We start from the raw sequence: 15,189 nt of genomic DNA on the forward strand, positions 1-15,189 counted from the left end.
GGGGCCGCTGCTGCCGCCGCCATGGGCAAGAAGCAGAAGAACAAGAGCGAGGACAGGTGCGGCGGGGCCACCTCCCTCCCCCCCCTTCTCCCTGCCGGGCCGGTGACAGCGGCGCGGGGCCGGCGCTGAGTCAGGCCCTGCCGCGGCCTCGCTTGAGGCGCCGGCGGTTGGCGCTGGCGGTGCCTCACGCCTGGGCCTTGCCGCGGGCGGGCGGCCCCGGGCGGGCGGGGTAGGCCCGAGCGGGCCGGGCCGCTGCGCGGGGTGGGGGTAGAAGGGAGGTGGGAGGAGGCCGGCGGCTGATGGGGCTGCGGAGCCGCCGCTGGCGGCGGAGGGGAGCTGGGCCGTTGGCGCCGGGGCGGGCGGCAGTTGCGCGCCCTTCGGAAAGGTGCCCCTCCGGGTGCTGGTGGCTTTCCGGGGGTTTTGTGCTGGAGCACGCGGTGGCCAACGCTGTTCTGGAGCGCAGGGCTCAGCTGCCAGCTAAAAACAGCTCCTTGATTCAATTTTTAGCGCCCAAAGTTTTMTTTTTTTCTTCTTTTAAATGAGATCGAATACTATAGATTATGCTATACCTCTGTGCTTCCTGTGTGTATAATACATGCAGCTGGTAGATATTTTTGTGATTACAAAATACTGCTGAGAGGGTCTCTGCTACAGCTGTGAGCATGTTATGTTGGAGATGGTCCTGTCAGTGAGCTTATTCTTATTTTTAGATTTTTGTAAAGGCAGTCATATTTACCCTGTGGCTCACTGTTGACTGAATCATGTCACCTATGTGCAGATTAGTAGGGAAGTACGTGTTGTTACTTGTCATTATAAAACTACAAATATGTGGTCAATTTACAGAGTGTTTTGGTTGTGAACATTGACAGGGAGTTAAATGAGAAACTGTCTCTTTGATACACATGGCCAAGAAACAGTTTGTATGCTTTTCTTTTATTCCTCTTTTGCTCACTGCTCATTCTGTATGCCCTTCTTGACTCAATAAGTCATTTATTTATCTTCTGATTTATTGGAAAGTACCCAAAGGAGCTTCTTTCACAAACTTGTTCCCCCCCCCCAATTCTCTTCCTTTGCTTCCCCTTTTCTGTTTGAAATATGATTGCTTGTTGTTAATGCTAATAATCTAAGTATTCTTTTTCCTTTTCTCTAAGCAATTTTGACTGTCTAGATGTGTAACACATTAAGACATTAAGAAAAGTGTTAGTGATCTCAGGTTGTTGCCCTTTTCCAGGTTACAATGTAAACTGTTTTACTTTTTTCTGTTCTGTCTTTCTGGATCATGACTGTTCTGCTTGTGAAGCTCTATCTTGTCTGACTTTTTTTCCCCCTCCCACCTTTTGCTGTGCCATATGCTACTTTGTAGTATATGCTGTTATCAGCTTGCCTCGCTGGCTGTATTGCACGGGTGGGGTGTAGCCTGGGGACAATTCTGGGTGATGAGATGAGTCAGGTGTGATTTGAAAAAGAAGAGGAGGAGATTTGATTTTTGCTCTGTAGGGTAAAGGAGTCCTAGTGCCCTTTATATCTGGTGGAGAGGATGTCAGTATCATGCAGAGGCTTTCAGGTGCCAAAATGCTGCTGTTTGGAGCACTTCTATGGTAGTGGATGGTGTTCAGGGTAAGTTTTAGTGCCTACCAGATGTTTTGTTCTCATTGTATATTTCCGTCTGTGTTTGTCTGTGCCTGCAGATTATGGGGCAGGACTTCTCTTGACAGTTATGCACTCTTTTCCATGGGAAAAGGAGGAACAAACTCTATCAACTAAAAAGATTGTTAGGATAATTGAAATCTTAAGAATAGTCATTAGTCCAGACCTAGTTCCTACAGAACAAGAAAGAATAGTAATGAAGTTAAATTGCTATATACAGAATTTTAATTTCTACACTTTTTCCTGTTGTTCTGCTCACCCTTCCACTGCTTTCTAGGTCTGAAGACTGGTGGTTTCATTCTGGTGGTGATGGTWTATTATGGCAAGTTGTCAGCATCTGGAGTTCTTCACTGGGAAGAATATGATCATTCATGTTGCTAGTTTCTTCCTCTGGGATCACTTTTGTATGTTTGCTTATGTGTTTTTTGTACCTCTTTTTTTTTCTTCACTGGGCTGCAGCTCAGCATTACATTCATATTTACTATATGTGGTGCCTTTTATATGTTAGATACTACTTTTTTTTTGTTCCATTAGTTACTCCTAAAACCATTTTTGTTTAGTTCCAGGTCTACATTTCTTTAACTGACTATTGGCGAGTTGTTTGTAGCTGTAGGGTCTCCAGTGCCAGCCTGTGCCTCGTCTCTTATCATGCCATGCCTGTACTCCTCTGCTGCATCCTGCCTGTGTACTTCTCAAGGCCTCTGCTATCATACCAGGCCTGAATTTTTCTRCACTACATCATTGTGTTAGGTGAAATATCTTTTTCTACATAGAATAACTGCTTGTTACTGCTATCTATATGAAGCTATGGTTGTATCATACAAAGATAAACAACAATAAAACAAATGTAAAAAACCCCCCCTCCATCTAGTCAGTTAGAAATTGCTGTCACAGCTAAATCAAGTAAAACAAAGTTGCAGGCAGGCCAAGGAGAGTTCAGATGGAGCAAGCCTGACAAGCTTCAGTATTGAAGCTTTGCAAACTCAGTATAAAGCTTATGCCCTGTTAGTAGTAATGGCAGTACCGTATTGCAGGGCTACACAGTGCTATGGCAATGACAAGGATAATGTGAAACAAGAATTCAGGTGTGTGTTTGAGAAGGACAGGAAAATCAGACTGGGTGTCTTTTACAGGAAAGAGTTTGAGGGAATGGGAGTGAGGATGGACCTAGAAGGCCAGTAATATTTTGAAATATCTCACTATCTGCAAAGGTACCCCTCATCTTCTGATGGTGTCAGGCTGGTCTACTAATTCAATTTTTTGTTCTTTTATCTGCCTGTTCTCTGTTCTCCACCCTCACCTCCCCTTGCATGTGTTCCCTCTAAGCAGAGGATGCATCACAGAGTTGATTCTATAGCTATGAGTTAGCCTTCCATGTTCCCCCATCCGTCTCCCTTCTCTTCCCAGCAGAATGAGAAAGGAATGGCTTTGTGGAATTAAATGCTTCCAGTCATGCTTTCTCCCACGTTTTAAATATTTTTACACTGTGCTGAGTTATTAATGCCAAGTTATATAATACAATATGCCTTTTTTTCCCTCCCTTTCCCCCAATAGTTCTGTTTTAGCCACAATCCCTTGTATTCCTTTCAGCTGCTTCTCTGAAAGCATGCAAAGTTTAAGGGCCTAAACTGCAGTGCAGAGGAAGCACATGGGAAGATGTAAGTGGTGTGTTGTCTGTTGTGAATAATGTGTGAGAACTGATGTGAAAGGAAGGAGATCTTTCTGCTTTTCTCCTGGTGTATTGAGACAAGTTGCAGAAGTTACAGGTCAGCTTTACTCTGCTTGGCCCACCGTTCAGCTTTGACTTCCAGGTTTTTCCCCACTGTATTTCTGTTGAGTGAAATAGAGATCATATTGATGAATACTGATGTGTGTCAGAGAACTGTGCTAGTAAATGAAGCTGAGGAAGAATTTAGGCATGGGAGCAAGATGTAAATACACAGGGACAAGACTCTGAGGGAGATGACAGCTATAGAGAGCAGGGAAGAATGGGAATATAGGACTGTGGTCCGTTTTCAATATGTATCACGCACTGAACCACTGTATCTATAGATCTGTTTCTACTATACCATCACCTCTCCTATTATGCCCTTGTGCAACTTTGTTGTTGACTCCTGCTKCTTTTTTGTTGTGCACAGAGTCATAAAGAAAACACTTATCCAGGATGGTCAGAATTATGGTTAGTGTAGGAAGGAACTGTGTGGTGTGTTRAAGAGGCACTTTTAGAGGTGAAGGGCATTTTTGAGTGGTAAGAGGCACTTAGACCATATGGAAGTAGGCTTAATTGATGATGACTTGGAATTTTTATGGTTGTGTTGGTGGTTCATTTTTAAATGAAATTTCATAGCAAACCTTGTGAATAAAACATAAGACATCTGACTTTCCAGGCTTTCCTAGGGGAAGAGTRGGTGTTCTGATGTGTAATCTAGTTCCTGCTGGGAGAGGTGTGCTATGCTTTCTCTCTTGGATAGAGCTGTAAAAGCAGAAGTTACACCAAGATTCTCCCATGCTCTTTCTGTGTGAGTTTAGTGTATTTTTTTTTTTAACATGCAGGAAGAAGGGCTGTTGCAAACTATAGGACTGTGCTTTGAATTCAAGCCTCAGGCTTGCTGTACACTTAAAAGTAGACATACTGTATGTTATGAATTACCAATGGGAAAGATTCGGATTCTAGGTAGGAAGTATTACTAGCTTTTTATGGGTTCTCTTCCCCTCTGTCACCTTCTCCCAGCTTTAAGTTGCTTTCTTCTCTTAGTAGCTCTCTTTAGTTTCCAATACTTAATCTTTAGGAGCATTCCTGTGCCCTTTAATATTGTGAGCTGTTGAGCTGTTGCCTGGGCATACCACTCTGATCATTCATGCATATTGCTTTAGAAGTTACAGATGCCAACTGTGATTCTGCAGCCAAGAATGAACACTGCTGCTAAAATAAGATTTACAGTGCTGTTGCTGATGCTATATATTGCTTCCTCTTCTGCAAATTAAACTCCTGGTACTGTCTACTAAACGTTCTATTTCTGCTTTTCTTGTTAGTGTGCTAAATAAAATCTTCCTAATGTTGCCTTGGAAAGTACTGCGAATACCTGTATTTTCTAGAAAGCCTACAAACACCTGTAGTTTCAAAATGTTCAGTACTCCAGAGAATTTACAATAGCTGTTACTATCTGCCTTTCAAAAATATTTCCACAAGCAAAGCTTTCTGCAGCTCCAACAAGGAGAACAGCTGATAAATCCTTGAAGTCCCTGATTTGCAAATCTCATCTGGAAGGTGCCAGTATTTCTGTACCAAAAAATGAAATGTAGTAATGCAAAATAGTTTCTCTTCTGGGAAAGTATATTGGCCTGTTCTATGCTAATGAATATTTTTGTTACCAAAAAATGCTATTTTTTGTAATGCAAACACTTCATATTTATAAGAAAACTATTTTTATGCTTTTTTTTTTTAAGCAAAGCATTATACTTGGTACTATGGAAAAACTGTAAGGATCTTCAAATATCTGCAATTGTGGTAAGATAAAACAAAGCATTACAACGCACCTAYTAGCTTGTTAGAAGCAGCTTTTTGTGTCTAAATCTTGATTGCCTTCATCTGTTACCATCATGAAGCCATCTAAACTTGATGTATAATTACTTTTCATGAAAACTTGTAGTAGTACCTGAAGCCTGCAGAAACTGTTCTTTTGTTTTTTCTGAACATCTCTGGAAAACCTTGCTCAGAATAAATGAGTGATTTAAACTTTAGTGTTGTTGTTGACACATGTCATGTGAAGCCGGACAAACTGGATAGCTTTATATCCCTTTGTTTATTATGATTACATTAGTACTGTCATGTTTTCTGACTCTGAATTCATATTTCTTGCTTTACACTTTTTCTGTGCAGTTCATTGTTCCTTAAAACTAAAAGTTGCTTAGGAGTTAATGTTATGGTTCTGGGTGAAACCCCCAGTCTAGTAACTTTTAAAGCTTGTGTAATGTTTATTGGGGGTGGGAGAGGGGAACCCCTTAGACTGAGAGGAAACGCTTGTGCAGAAATTGTGTGCATAGTTCAATCACTAAATTTGCTCACAAGAAACGCAGTGGAGACTGGTAGCTGATCTGTTCTGAAAGYAGTTGATATGTCACGGATGATCTGTGTCGTATTTTTGAAGTTTGCAGCACTGATTTGTTCTTCCTTTATCTCAAATATTTTTTTGCAATTGTCCAACTGTGATTTTAAGCATGGATCTGCTGTTGTAACATTGAAGTATRTTTCTTTTGAATATACTAATTTAAATACAGATTTGAATTTAATCACAGCTAGTGTAGGTGGGCGTCCGTTGCTTTTCAGGATTGAAGAGAACCTAAAGTCCATTTCATAAAGTGTTTAAATGATATTTTTGTGATGCATTTTGACTATATACAATAAGAAATGCATAGGATATGGAAAAGTGTGAAACAGTAGACTTGGATGTAATTTCAGATCTGTTGTCTTTGCACTTTCTATTTAAAAAAAAAAAAAAAACAATTCAGGGAAGCCTGGATGTTTGTTCATTACTTAGTGTTTCATATTGCATGTTTTCAGTCATGTTTTTCTCTTAGGACCTAAATATTTAAACTGAGCCTTGAAGAACTGTTTTCTTCCAGAGCTCTGTTGTTTTTTACTGGCTTTGTTATCTTGAAGCTCTGCTGTAGCTTTGTTTAAATGGGACTTTTAGGGTGAGTGTGTGCGTGTGTACATACACATACTATTTTTATCTAAGTTATGTAAAGGAGACCTAGCTTTGTTTTCCCTAGAATTTCTTGGGGTATAATTATGTTGTCTGTATCTTTTCTTTAGAAGGTCTTACTTAACTAATAGTTACTCTTCTTGTTCCCTACCTAAACCTGAAAGAGAAGGCATGATTCTTTAATATTGTAAGATGGAATCATTGTCTTAGGAGCATGAATAAAAAACAATTACACTTCTCATCAAGTTTGCTGTCTCATATAATTAGCTTCACCATCTTCCTTCATCTTACTAGGGAGAATATGTTAAGATGGTGCCTTTAATTCAGTCTAGCTGTGAGCTGTTTCAAACCTTGTAGTCTTGGTCTTGCTGTCAACGGCTGCATGTTGGCTTCCGTTCCAACCACTTCCATTGCGTTCGGTCTAATGCTGATGTGTCTGTAGTACAACTCAGATGAGTGATCTGATATAAAATTGGCAAACAAAAATGCATTTTCTGTCAGGTAGTTTGTGTATCTTACTTGTGGCTGCTGGATTGCCTGAGCTGGTGAGAGGGGAAAGTGTGGGAAGGGGGGAGGAAGTTGTTTTCTCCCCCTACTGTTTTGCCCAGTTGTTTGAAGAGAAGGCTGCGGAGGGTGGCCTTTCCTGGGGCAGTGATCTTGGCCTGATCAACTGCAGTCATGGATTGTATAGCTGGTGCTTTTGTGGATACTCCTTCACTTTGCAGGCCAAGGAGGGAGTACAGTGGAGCTGGAGTTCATTYCCCCCCCCCAGTTTTCAAGCTATCTCAGCTGTATGCAATCTGCGAGGAAGGCTAAGGCCCAGCTGCAATTGAGCCTGGCAAGGGATGTTAAGGACAACAGGAAGGGCTTCTTCAAATACATCAGCAGCAAGAGGAGGACTAGGGAAAATGTGGGCCCACTACTGAATGGGGCAGGGGGCCCCTGGTGACAGGGGATACAGAGAAGGCAGAATTACTGAATGCCTTCTTTCCTTCAGTCTTCACTGCTAAGCGCAGCCCYCAGGAATCCTGCAGCCTGGATATGAGGGAGAAAGTCTGGAGAAGAGAAGACTTTCCTTTGGTTGAGGAGGATGGGATTAGAGACCTTCTGGGCAGGCTTGACATCCACAAATCCATTGGCCCGGGTGGGATGCACCCACGGGTACTGAGGGAGCTGGCGGATGTTGTTGCCAGGCCWCTCTCCATCAYCTTTGAAAGGTCCTGGAGAACTGGAGAGGTGCCTGAGGACTGGAAGAAAGCCAAGGTCACTCCAGTCTTCAAGAAGGGCAAGAAGGAGGACCCAGGCAACTCTAGGCCAGTCAGCCTCACCTCCATCCCTGGAAAGGTGATGRAACAGCTCATCATGGATGYCGTCTCCAGACATATGRARGAAAAGAAGGTGATCAGGAGTAGCCAGCGTGGCTTCACCAAGGGGAAATCCTGCTTAACCAACCTGATATCCTTCTGTGATGGAATGACTGGCTGGGTAGATGAGGGGAGAGCAGTGGATGTTGTGTACCTTGACTTGAGCAAGGCTTTTGACRTTGTCTCCCATRMCATCCTCCTGGATAAGCTCAGGAAGTGTGGGTTAGACGAGTGGAGAGTGAGGTGGATTGAGAACTGGCTGAAAGGCAGAGCTCAGAGGGTTGTCATCAGTGACRTGGAGTCCAGTTGGAAGCCTGTGGCTAATGGTGTCCCCCAGGGCTCAGTCCTGTTCMMCTCTTTCATCAATGACCTTGATGAGGRGACAGAGTGCCTCCTCAGCAAGTTTGCTGAYGCTACCAAGCAGGGAGGAGTGGCTGACACACCTGAGGGCTGTGCTGCCATTCAGAGAGAGCTGGACAGGCTGGAGAGCTGGGCAGAGAGGAACCTCCTGAGGTTCAACAAGGGCAAATGCAGGCTCCTGCACCTAGGGAGAAATAACCCTAGGCACCAGTCCAAGGTGGGGGCTGACTTTCTGCAGAGCATCTCTGCAGAGAAGGACCTGGGAGTGCTGGTRGATGACAAGTTGCCCATGAGCCAGCAATGTGGCCTTGTGGCCAAGAAGGCCAATGGTCTGCTGGGGTGCGTTAGGAAGAGTGTTGCCAGCAGGTGGAGGGAGGTGATCCTGCCCCTCTCCTCATCCCTGGGGAGGCCTCATCTGGAGTTCTGTGTGCAGTTGTGGGCTCCCCATTCCAAGAGAGACCTGGAGGTACTGGAGAGAGTCCAGAGTAGGGCTACGAAGATGATGAGAGGGCTGGAGCACCTGCCCTATGAGGAACGGCTGCGAGAGCTGGGTCTGTTTAGCCTGGAGAAGAGAAGACTGAGGGGGGATCTGATCAATGTGTGTAAGTACTTGAAGGGAGGGTGTCAAGGGGACGGGGACAAACTCTTTTCAGTTGTCCCATGTGACAGGAGAAGAGTCAATGGGGAGAAATTGAAGCACAGGAAGTTCTGCCTGGCCGTGAGGGGGAATTTCTTCCCTGTGAGAGTGACGGAGCACTGGCACAGGTTGCCCAGAGAGGTTGTGGAGTCTCCTTCTCTGGAGATCTTCAAGGCCCTCCTGGATGCAACCCTGTTGCAAACCTGTCTAGGTAACCTTGCTGAGCAGGGAGGTTGGACCAGATGATCTCCAGAGGTCCCTTCCAACTTTACTGATTCTGTGATTCTAAATGTTATCAGCATGGAAAACAAGTGMTCCCCCCTTCCCCCCAAGAAAGCTTCATGATGTTCACATTTATTCTCTGATAGGTAAGAACGAGAAAAAGGCTGCAGCTTTCTTTTCATGTCTCGAATAGCATTGTTGAGCAAGTAAATGCTTGCGTTTTTTTTTTTTATTTCATAAGCCATGTAAAGAACAAACTGGTGGAACATAGTTTTGAATACTTAATAAGTAACTTTCAAAGTGTTTTTGTTCTGTAACATTCATAAACCAGCTATTCTAGCAGAACTTCTTTTTGGAATATATTATACCAATTTGTCTTAATACCTAAAACTAAATAGCTACAGATGTTACATTCAGCCTTAGTAATGCTCTAATTTTACACTGAGCTTGTATTTCGAACTGGATAGTTTCCTTATTACTGGGCTTATGACCCATTAACATAGAGGATGGGTAATGCACTTTGTAGAAATAATCCAGATTCTGGTCAAATGATATTAGTTTTAGATTAACCAAAGCTAAGACAAACCCAAATGCCTGGTAATAGATGATTCAACTTCTTTCAGCCTTTCTGATGTTCAAGTTTTATTTTTTTTTAGCAAAAGAAAATGACTTAATGTTCCTTTGAAGTTGGATAGAAGAGCTGGTGTCATGTAAATGATGAAATATCTCCAGTTGCCTCAGCAAAAATAAATCTTATTATGCAGGAATGTAGGCAGTGAGTTTATGGTAGTGATGCAACTTTCTTGTTCTGTTGACTTACTCTTCCTGTCTCTTTCCACTCCATGCACATGCATACTCTCTTTTTTTAATGCTATTGCCTTTTCTGAAGTTTGATTTTCATCTTTATAGAGACAGCTTTAAAACAATCCTGAGTAAAACCTGGAATACTTCTAGTATAATTTGACTTTTTTTTAAGTGAACTGACATGATAAACTAAGACAAACTTTATTAATCATATTTGTATCAGTCAGTATAGTGGATCAGAAAATGTTTGTAATCTTTGTAATCTATATATACACGCTTTAGCTTCAGTTCCAGCAGGAGACTGTTACCCTGTTGTCTTCATTTGCAAAGCTGGATGTTGGATTTCCAGCACTTACTGGCTTGTTCTCACCCTAAGCTAAATTCTCATTTCTTTTCTGTAGATCAATTTAACTAATTTTAATGGAGTTAGATTGATGTAAATGAGGGCAACTCAACTCCTTTTGTATACTGCTAATTAATCCCATTGCTCTATTCTTTCAGTTCACACATGGTTTAAGGTTAAGTTTTCTCTTTCTTATCACTGCTTTGTGGAGATGACATCTCTTAACACAGTGCCTATATAATGAAATTTCACTCTGTCTTTGAGACTGTGAATTAGTTCTATTATAGGTGTACTCAAAGTCATAGCTATATATGATCTTAGAAAAGAACATGAAGAAAACGTGCATGTTTGGAGCCTCACTAACATGCTTACATGCTATCGGAGGGTATTTGTGAAACGCTGTTGGTGTCAGCTGGCTCGCAAGCCTGTTGATCTCTAGAGCCTTCATGGAAAGCTGGAGGAGCTTGTTTGACAAGGAAGGGTGATTAAGTGTTTGAGCTGCAGAAGTTCACTGGGCAAAGTAAAGTACAAAAGGTTTGTCAACACTTTCTTAATAACTGTAGTCCTCTCTTCCTTGCATTTGGTCTGGTTTGCTAGACTGAGCAGGTTTTCCGGTACTGAGCAAGTCTTCTGAGTTTCTGTGCCTAGATTTCTGTTTGTTAAAGGGAGATTATATTGCATCCAGTATTGGCCTTTGGTATGGAAGCCTCATGACAAAAATCCCTGGTGCTGAATATATGGTATAAGTACTTAGAGTCTTTTTTAAGCTGTCTTGGAACAAAGAGGTGTTAAAGTGTTACGGAACAGTTCTAAGTTCACTCTAATTATCTAGATTAGGAAATTATTACAATTTTTAAGCTTATTTCAGAGTCAGATATCTTGAATTGCAGAATGACGACTTCTGCTCTGGTGAGATGCGCAGTAATTAACTGCTGTAATATCCTGGACTTCAAAAGAAAACKTAAAATCTCAAACTTTCTAGCCCCTGTAAAGATGCAGCTTCCTGGTTGCATACAGATGTTAGAAACTATAACTTTGTAGTTTAAGATTTGCAGGCAAAATGGCAAAGAATGTTCTTGGAAGACTAAAGTAAGCCGTACTATATGAGATCTGAGATTAATATAGGCTTGAACAGCCTTAAATTTAAGTTTGTCTTAAGAGCTCTGATCTTGTAATAGCTTCCACATGGAATTTCTAGGTTCTAGCTGTTGCAGGCCATTGCATCAGAAAAGGAGCTTGCTCCAAAAGCCTGTTTGCTGCTTTAGTGTTTTTTTTTTTTAAACACCTCACAAAATATGTGGTATTTTATTTTTTTAATCAGGTGTTATAATAATGGAGGCTTTTTTTTTTTAAACTAGTGTTGGAGTTTTAAATATTTCCTTCCTGTATTAGCATACTAGGAAGGCAACTAGTGGGAGGTTTTCTTCCAGACTCTATACCTATCAGCTGAGGGCATTTTCCACTTTTCTGACTCAATAGCTTGCAACTGTTTGGGATCTTATAAATAGCAGAGCTACTGGCCATCTTTTTATATTTGTCTGAGCAGAGGTGAGTGGTGGATTTTCATTTATTTCCTAATTCTGTTTTAGTCTTCACACTGAAAATATTTCACACTTTCTCTTACAGCTTGGATTTGGGAATGTAATTTTATTTGCCAGTGTTTTGATTTTAACATGCAACTTGATTTGTTTAGATTGGATTTTGGAGTGTGAGGTTTTTGTCGTTAGTCTGATTTGAGGCTTTGATTCCATGAGGAATGTTGCTGAGTTTCCTTTGTTTTCCACTCCTTTCTTAAAAATACCCAATTATATATCTGGGATGGTCTTGAGTATATTTGGTCCTGGTTTGGTGCGGAAGTGGTGGTACAAAGTGGTGGGCTACAACACTGTTTAACTAGTGGTCCATTGAATATCCAAGAATCTTTTTAACAATTAGCTTGCTTGTTCCATATGTAATGCAGCCTTTCAAAGGTTATGCAAACAAAGTGTACTGGAATGCTTTTGGGCAACCCCAACTTAAAAAAAAAAAAAAAAATCACCTCTAGCTCTCTACTAGGCGATTTCTTTATGTTCTTTCTAGATCGATATTTTTCAGTATAGAGTCTGTGAATGTTTCTCTGCTGCTTTTAAAGTTCTTTGAAATATYTTGAAGTTTTAGATTGCCTTAACCCTATCTTAAGTGGTAAAAGGCAGTGAAATTATATAGGAGGAATATATGTATAAAAAAATGCTTGGGGAACAGCAGTGATTTCATGCTGAAGGAAAAAYAATTATTTGTTTGAAATGGTGATCTCTGAATGCTTGTTATAGRTCACTGATAACTCCTTATCAGCCTGACTACTGTCTTTTGCCAGGGCATAGCTTTGCCCCATATTAAGCACGAAYGTCCATGGTGCAATACCGGCAACCTGTTGATGTTTTAAAAAATGCTTGTTTAAGTATTTTTGCTTTACTTGCAAACTTGCAAACTGAAGTCTTGTGCTAATTTACTGCATTGAAATGCTGCTTGAGCAATATCAGAGCTAGGACATGAATAACTCTTCGTATTTAGCAGCTAAAAGGGAGGCTGGAGGCAAAAGTGCATGAATAAGAAAGGTGGCTCAGGCTTCACTTCTGAAGCAGAGGTAGAGGAAAATCAGGCAAGTGACCCCTTCTCAGCACTCAGTATAGCACTCTGTTCAGCTTTGTGCTTTCCAGACTTCGCTGATCCTCTTGTACTGGAAGAACACTGAGAAATCTGCGTCTCAATCTGATCACCAACAAGACTCCYTTGAGTCAAAAACATTGAGCTTAAATGGCCTAAGTTAGTTAGGCTGTGAAGTCTATAGAAGCTCTGAGAAAGCAATTTGAGGACAAAATTGAAAGAAACTTGCATGTAATAATGCTTTCAGGTCCTCTATTAGACAGTCTTAGTGTTGGGGTTAGGACCTTGCACAGGCTGAGTGGAGGGGCAAGAGGGGATGAGTGAGACTTTTTTTTTAGGGGACTGAGGAAGAGGTTTCTGCAAGAGTTTGTTTTTTTGATACTTGCATTTGGGGACTGCTTAAYGATTTGCAGGAAAGTGAAGATTCCTAGGTACATTTACCAATGTCAGTAGGAAAGAACCTCTCTGGTTCCATATTTAAATGCAGTAGCTTCCTTCTGACATAAATGTCCCCAGGAAAAGAGGTAGAGCGCTTTCTGAATCCCCTTTTCTACTTTGTTTTATTATGAAATTCTAGTAGAATATTGTTAGAATAGAATGAAGCTTAGAATTATTATTTGGAATTAGAATCCTGACTTCTCAGGAAATAATTAGGTTGCTAACTGTGGGATATACTTATCCAATTGAGTGTTCTCAAAGATTAAAAGTCCTGAACTGTAGTGCTAAAAGTCCTAAACTATGGTATTAAAAATTAAGAAAATTCAAGGTCAGTATGGAAGCAAGTGCTTAGTATTGGAAACCAATCTTTGAGTTTCTTGGCTTTCCAAAGATATTCCTGCCTTACAATGCTGAAGAAGAATCATAATTTTCTATATTGCTTGTAAATGCACATGGCCTTAACTTTATTTTAGTCCATCCAGATTCAAATGTTTAAAGCCTGCTGTGTCACTTAGTAAATGCTAGTGTAGTGAAAAGTACAGATTTCCTGGAAACCTTTGGTTGTTAAGCAGCAGAAGCCAAGGTTAGAAAGCATCTCTTACTRTATCTGTGCCACTGTCATGACAGCTGAACAGTCTTTATTTCTAAACTGTAGGTGTTGAAGCTTAATGTCTGTGAATTAGTTTTTTAATATTTTATTTCAGGTAGTTTTCCCATAGAACTTATGTCCTGGAAGATACAAGGTACCATAACCATTGTGTTGTGTTTATTGTTCTCTTTGCTAGTAGCATAAAACCCATGTGTTTTATGTTTATGTTTGGACATACTTTCTGTAAAGTTACAATGTGAAAAGATGTTAGCCTTGAGTATGCATCTGAAATAGGAACTGTTTAAAGGTTTGCCTCTTGAACATCTATTTAACAGTATGGTTAAGATCCTGCAGTAGTGGGAGCAATATATCAGTGTCAGTAATAATAATTGTGGAGCATACATTTTGCTCTTTTCAAACTATCAAGCTTGGTTTTGGCTCCACTGTTAGCTCCTTGAGTAGAAGGAAGTAAGCAAGTGTGCTTAAGAAACTGGTATGCTGTAGCTAATACAGAATGAAATGCGAGGGCCTATGCGTAGCCATACATGTAATGTACTCAGCCTGATATTAGGGCTTTACCTCTAGATGTAGGGATAATTGAGGCTTATATTGCAATTGTTTGTGCTACCCCTAGTACACGAGCAATTCAACTAYTTTTTTGAAATGGCTCTTGAATTGTTGACGTGCTAACTCAATCTTTAAAAGGTGCAAATGGTCAAGGAAGTTGCCCCCCTTTTTTTTCTTGATGGAGAGGGGGAGTGGTTTAACAATCTTGCATTAATGATATATGAGAGTTACACTGAGACATGTATTATTTATCATATCAGCGTATAGCCAGTACCACTAGGTATATTTAAGACACACAAGGGTTTTTTTGTTTTTTTCTTTTAACTAAAGATAACTATCTCTAGTACAGATGCTGTACAGTGAGGTGCTAATTGTGTTGCTTTTTATTCTTGCTTGTTGATTGATCTGTATGAACGAAAATTTAAAATCTTAAGATCAAGATTGATGCTTTGTATTTTAAACAATACTTATGCTGTTGTCACAGTTACTATCTGACTTGCTTGTGCCCGGTTTTTGGCATAAAATGGATTTGTGAATGTCAGCATTCACTTGAGGTTTTAAAAATGATTCTCTGAGCCCTCAGCTTCTGCCAAGGGAAATGAAACTTGGACTTCCTTTCAAGATTCTGAAAATGAATAAAATGCTGCATTTTTGATCACTTTTGGATTTGTAAATTAGCAAGGCTGAAGCTCTAGTAACTGAAAAATTTGTTGGTATTGTGCAGATTTTGGATTTAGGGAAAAAATGTTTCCCTTGTTTTCTAAGTATAACTTCAAATATTTGGTGGGTCAACTTTTTTTCTGCTGTCATGATTGGGTGGTGGTGATRTAGACTGAAATTGTGTAATGAAGAACTATATTCCACCTGCA

This window comes from Rhea americana, unplaced genomic scaffold (assembly GCF_003343005.1).
Source record: "Rhea americana isolate MKP2758 unplaced genomic scaffold, rheAme1 scaffold_7, whole genome shotgun sequence".
Classification (NCBI taxonomy): domain Eukaryota; kingdom Metazoa; phylum Chordata; class Aves; order Rheiformes; family Rheidae; genus Rhea; species Rhea americana.